Here is a 6,488-nt window from a genome sequence, read left to right as displayed (position 1 = left end):
GGGGTGTGTGTGTGTGTGTGTGTGTGTGTGTGTGTTAAGTGGAAACATACAATGTTTCTATTTCATAGCCTGACTTACTTCACTCAGCAGTAAATCTTCTATATTCATCCACTTTCTATCAGATGTCAGGGTCTTGTTTTTTATGGCTGAATAGTATTCCGCAGAGTATATGTACCACACTTTTTCAATCCATTCATCTGTTTGTGGACCTGTGGGTTGGTTCCATGTTTTAGCAATTGTGAATAATACCACAATAAACATAGATGTGAAAACACTTTTCCAACTGAGCATTCTCCTGTCCTTTGGGTAGATACCAGAGTGGAATTGCTGGATCATATGGTAGTTCTATTTGTAGGTCTTTGAGGAACCTCCATATCATTTTCCACAGTGGTTGGACCAATTTACATTCCCACCAACAGCATGGGAGAGTTCTGTTTTCACCACAACCCCACCAACATGTATCATTTTTTGTATTTTCAATCTTCACCATTCTGACTGGGGTTAAGTGATAAGTCATTGTGGTTTTGAATCTGCATCTTCCTTATGATAAGGATATTGATCATTTTTCATATGCTTTTTGGCTGTTCATATGTCTTCCTTAGAGAGTTTTTTGTTCAGCTCATTTCCCCATCTTTTAATTTAGTTAATCTTTTTTTTTTTTTTTCAAGTAAGCTGCTTGATCTTCCTGTGTATTCTGGTTATCCATCCCTTATCTGAGGCATAGTTTATAAAAATATTCTATTGTCAGGGTTGTCGATTTATACTAATTACTGTGTCCTTGGTTGTGCAGAAATTTCTCAATCTGATGTAAGCCCACTTGTCTATTTTGGGGATTATTGCCTTTGCTTTGGAGGTCTTAATTAAGAAGTTGGCAAAGATTTCTTAAGACCCCTAAAGCACAGGCAAGTCTATGAAATAGATAAGTAGAATTACATCAAGCTAAAAAGCTTCCTCACAGTTGGGACCAGCAGATAATGTAGTGGTTACGACTGGACTCCCATGTGGCTGACCACAATTCAAGTCTTGAATCCAGTAGCTTGAAAATCATGCCAAGCACATGTGCATGCATGCCCAAGATCTCAGGAGGAGAATGGAGAAGGTATTGCAGCATGAGCTTCCCCCAGAGGGGGTGATTCCTCACTTTCCCTCTCTATTTTTGTCTCTCTCACTCCAGTGAGCACATGTGTACTAAATAAAATACCTCTTTAAAAAACAAAGCAAAACTTCCTTACAACAAAGAAAACTATAACTAAAGTGAAAAGACAAACCTGGGATTTGAAGAAAATGTTTTGCAAATTATTTCTCAGATAAAGGATTGATATCTAGAATGTATAAAGACTCAAGTGACTCACCCATTAAAAAAAATTTTTTTTAATCAAATAAGTTGAATATACAGCTCTCCAAGGAAGATTTAGGGATGTCCAATAGCCATACAAAAAAAATGGCTCAAAATCTCTCATTATAAGGGAAATGCAAATTAAAACTACAATGAAGTATCATTTGATGCTAATTAGAATGGCTAAGATCAAAAACATAGAGGACAATAAATGTTGGCAAGGATGTGGTGAAAAGGGAACTCTCTTACAATGTTGATGGGAATATAAATTACTTCTACCTCTGTGGGGATTTCTCCAAAACCTATACATAGAACTTCCATATGACCCAGCAATCCCACTTCTTGGTATCTGCCCAAAGAATAGGGAAACAATCAATTGGAAAAACATCTGCATATCTATGTTTATTGCAGTATTACTTATAATTTCTAAATCATGGAACCCATCTGGGAACCAGCAGTTAGCTTAATGGCTATGTTGCTGGACTCCCACGTAGTCGACCGTGGTTGGCATCCCAGACCCGGTGGCTTAAAACTCATGCCAGGTGCGTGTGCGTGCGTGCCCAAGATCCCGAGAGGAGAATGGAGGAGAAGGGATTGCAGCGTGACCATCCCCCCAGGGGGTAATTTCTTGCTTTCTGTCTCTCTGTCTCTCTGTCTGTCTGGCGAGCATATGCACCCTATAACAAAAATCTCTCAAAAAAAAAAAACATGGAACCCATCTAAGTGTCCAAAAATTGATTACTGGGTTGAAAAATTGTGGCATATATGTATATATATATACTACGGAATGTAACACAGTCATAAGAAACAATGCAGTTCTATAGTTTGACTCAAAATGGGTGAATTTAGAACACAGTGTTGAGTGAAGTGAATCAGACTTTGAAAGATACACACTGTATATCCTCACTCAATTTATACCGAGTGTCTATATTTTATGTCAGAGGTTGAGCAATACGAAGATATGATGCTGGCAAGAATGAGTGAGGATGCTAGTGACAGTAAGGGGGAAAATGGCTGTTAGAGAGTGGATGGTAGATAGTGGGTGGGAGAAAAAAGAAAGAAAAATTGGGGGCAGTTATGAAAGTTTAAGTGCAAATAACTTTTGCAGACTACAAATTGTATACTTATGTTTACAAAAGAAAAATATCAAAACCTTTCCTTTGTATTGTCTGAAATAGTTCACAATAGTGTGTTATCTGTTTATCTGTCATCAAAAAAGCACTTTGCCAAAAAGAAAGGACTGACGCATGTGCAAAACGTTTACAATCTTCTGTGAAATTGTAGTTTTTCATTAATTTGTATCTGTAACATATCATTATAAATATCACCTGTATTTTTGGTACATGGAAAATTGCAACCGAAATTCATATTGCCAATGTTTTTTGAATGAAATGAAGAAAGATTTTGTTGTAAAAATATCCTTTGGTGCCCCCTACCCCAGCACCATTAATAAAAGCCAAGCTTCTTGTCATGATCTACAAATCCTGCCATTTTCTGGCCCTCACACACTGTACTCCACCCACCCTGGCCTGTTTTCAGTGCTTTAAATATGTCAACTTTCTGTCTTTGAGTTATGTTACCTGTATTTGAATCCTGGGTAATCTCTTTAAGTCCCACTCTGTTTATTTCTAAAATAAGTAAAATCATGCAGCTTTTTTATGGATGAATTAAAAAAAAAGCATAGTAAAATAAATGACCATAGAATTAAAACATTGCATCTGAAAAAAATTTTAACACAATAAAAGGTAATAATAGATTAATCAAGCAACAGTTAAAGCATAAAGTATTCAGAAAACAAATGATAAACATAAATTTAAGGGACACAAAAATGTTATCACCATACATATTATTATCTGTGACAATATATATGACAATATATATGGTAATATCTTTGGTTGAACTAATATACAATGTATTGAAGATGGGAAAATTCATATGTATACTGTAATGATACACAATGATTGAATGTAAAAAAATAGATAAATAAAAAGAAAGAAAATAAAGAACAATTAGTAGTGAACAATAAAAAATATATATATTATCTAAATGAATTAAGGCTGGCCCTGTAATACGGCAGTTAAACTCCAGCAGAGAAAGCTGAGTCCCACATGGTTGACCATAGTTAAAATCTCAGCCCCAGTTGCAACACACCACGTACATATGTGCATGTGTCCAGGATCCTAAGGTGACAGAGAAAAAAGGTTTGGAGTATGAATGGGCCTCATTGAGGGAGACACTTTCTACCACAGTTTTTTTTCTCTCTCTCTATGCATGAATTCACACTCTCCAGCATTAAAAAAAAAAAAAAAGATAAGTATCAGTAGATGGCATAATGGTTACACTGCTGGACTCCCACATGGTCGACCGTGGTTTGAGTCCTGAACTCAGCAGCTCAAAACTCATGCCAGGGGCATGTGAGTGCATGCTTAAAATCCTGAGAGGAAAGTTGAGGAGAAGGTATTGCAGTATGGCCATCCCCCAGCCAGGGGAGGGGGGGTGATTTTTTGCTTTCTGTCTCCTGTTTTCTCTGTCTCTCCAGTGAGCACATGCACATTATAGAAAAAATATCTCTTAAAAAATTAGGAAAGGGTTGTAGATATTATTCCAAAGAAGATATATAGAACAATAACAGGTAGGCACATGAAAAGATGCTCAACATCATTAGTAAGTAAGAAGATGCAAATTTAAACTCAATAAGATATAATTTATTGCTTCTAACCAGCTAAGATGGCTACAATTATTTATTTTTTATTACTTGAAAGAGTATCATTTTTTATTTAGGTTTCTGACTCTGTGCTTGTGCCTTCAAGACTTTCACGACAATTTTCTGCTCCTCTATAAGGAAAGCATGCTTGATCCGGTCGTGGATGCATTTTGTGCACATGGAGTCACCGTAGGCCCTGCTGACATGCTTCTTCATTTTAGATAGCCTCATGAGAACTTTCAGTCTCATAGCACAAACCCTTCGGAGTGGACCCTAGGCCCACACTGCATGCAGATTTTGAAGTTTTTCCAACCTTCTTGGTGTAAAGGTAAACAGTCCTATTACCAGGGATTTGGGACAGCCTAGTCTTGTTGGAGGCTGTGTTGTAGGAAAGCTTATGTCGGTAGGTCAGACGCTGGACCATTCTGAGTGCCACTAGACACTGTCCCCTGAAGAGCAGAATGGCTACAAGTTTAAAAGCACACAATAACAAGCATTGGTGACAAAGGAGAGAAAGTGAAACACTTATACATTGCTGATTGGAATGTAATATGATGGAACACTGGAAAACAGTTTGACACTTCCTTAAAAAAAAGGGCCAGCAGGTGACATGGTAGTTAAAGTGCTAAACTCCCACATAGCTGACCATGATTGGAGTTCCAGACCTAGCAGCTTGAAAATCATGCCAGGTACATGTTCATGTATACCCAAAATCCCAAAAGAAGAATGGAGGAGAAGGGACTGTGGTGTGGCCATCTCCCCTGGGGAGTGATTTCTCACTTTCTCTCTCTCTGTCCTTCTCTGGCAAGCACACACACCCTATGTCAAAAACCTAGAAAACAAAACACACAAACAAAAACCAACTAAGCATAGAAGTCATTATAGAACCCAGCATTTCTATTCCTAGATGTATACACAAGATGAAAACACTTATCAACACAAAACTTGTACACAAATGTTCACAGTAGCATTTTAAATATTTATTATTATCATTATTATTATCACTTTTAATGTGGTATAGGGCACATGCACTCACCACGGAGAGATGAGAGAGAAAGAGAGAGAGAGAGAGAAAGTGAGAAAGCAAGCCACCAGATCTGGGACTCAAATGGTTATTGGCCATGTGGGAGTCCAGCACCTTAACTACTATACCATTTGCTGGCCTCTACAGCAGTATTATTGATAATGGCTTAAAACTGTTAATCAAAATGTCCATCAACTGATGTATAGATAAAGAAAGTATATGTCCATACCATGAAGTATTATTAAGCCTTAAAAGGAATGAAATACTAATATATACTACAACATGGATGGACCTTGAACACATTATACTAAGTGAAAAAACCTAGTCACAGAAGGCCATATATCATTTGATATCTACAAAATGTCTAGCAAAGTCAAATCTACAGAAACAAAAAGTAGATTAGTTCTTCCAAGGCCTTAAGGGAGAGAGTAAAGTGGATTTACTAGCAATAGGCATGGGGTTTATCTCAGGGAGATGAACATGTTTTAAAATTAGATAATGGTGAATGTACAACTTTGTGACTATATTAAAAATAAATGAGGATCCTTATTCTTACAGCTTTCTCACTGCCATCTATCCTGGCTCCTGCATGGCAGAAGTAACTGCCAAAGATCACCTTGGGATCTCTGCTTTCTCCTGTCCACTCCAGGTGCCTAGATCACCTGCTCCCAGCTTCTTCTCAGCCATCTTTCTCAGCTCTTGTGCAACAGAAGCAAGTGAGAAAACCAAGGGCAGTGATGGCCTTGGGGCTATCACTTTCTTCCATCCATTCCAGGTGCACAGATTCTCTGGCTTCCAGCTTCCTCCCACCATCATTCTTGGCTCCAGTGCAGCCGAAGTGAGTGAAAAAACTGAGGCCAGAGATCGCCTTGGGACCTCCACTTTCTCCCAACCATTAAAGACTTCATAGTTTCCTGAAGCACATGACATGGATGTCTACACTCTTCCTCAGGTCAATCTCTGCAGCTTAGACCCAGGTGCACCTCTTTTCTAGGAACTGGGAAGTCTTTGTAATATGTAATTCCAATGACAAAAGTGCAGATTGAAGGGTGAGCATCAGTGAGAAGGAGCTTCAGAGAGATTGTGGATCACCTCCATTTGCACATATTTTAATGTTCAGAATTTACTCCAAGAAATTTGGAAGAAATGTACAATCTTTTGGATGACCAGAAAACAGCACAGAGGCACAAGAAATATGAGAAAACAAGAAAATATCTTTCCCTCAAGGGAAAAGAGCAAATCCTCATCATCCACAGACAGTACAATGGAACTCATGGAACTCTCAGAAAAAAAAAAATTAGAACATTCATAATGACAAAACTAAACAAGGTGCAAGAGAAAAGAGACAATGAACTCCAGAAGGTGCTAGAGAAAAGAAATTAAGAGCTCTCAGAGATGAGAAAATCCTCCCACAATTTGCAAGA

The 6,488-nt window shown here is 37.9% G+C and overlaps 1 pseudogene; it reads right to left on the bottom strand.

Moving 5' to 3' along the window:
- Positions 1–4,109: 4,109 nt before the first annotated feature.
- On the bottom strand, positions 4,110–4,584 carry LOC106734202 (60S ribosomal protein L34 pseudogene; annotated as a pseudogene).
- Positions 4,585–6,488: the final 1,904 nt, after the last annotated feature.

Source organism: Tupaia chinensis, unplaced genomic scaffold (assembly GCF_000334495.1).
Source record: "Tupaia chinensis unplaced genomic scaffold, TupChi_1.0 Scaffold149780_1, whole genome shotgun sequence".
Classification (NCBI taxonomy): Eukaryota; Metazoa; Chordata; class Mammalia; order Scandentia; family Tupaiidae; genus Tupaia; species Tupaia belangeri.
Note: the sequence above shows the minus strand (reverse complement) of the source record. Positions and strands in the feature narration are given on the sequence as shown.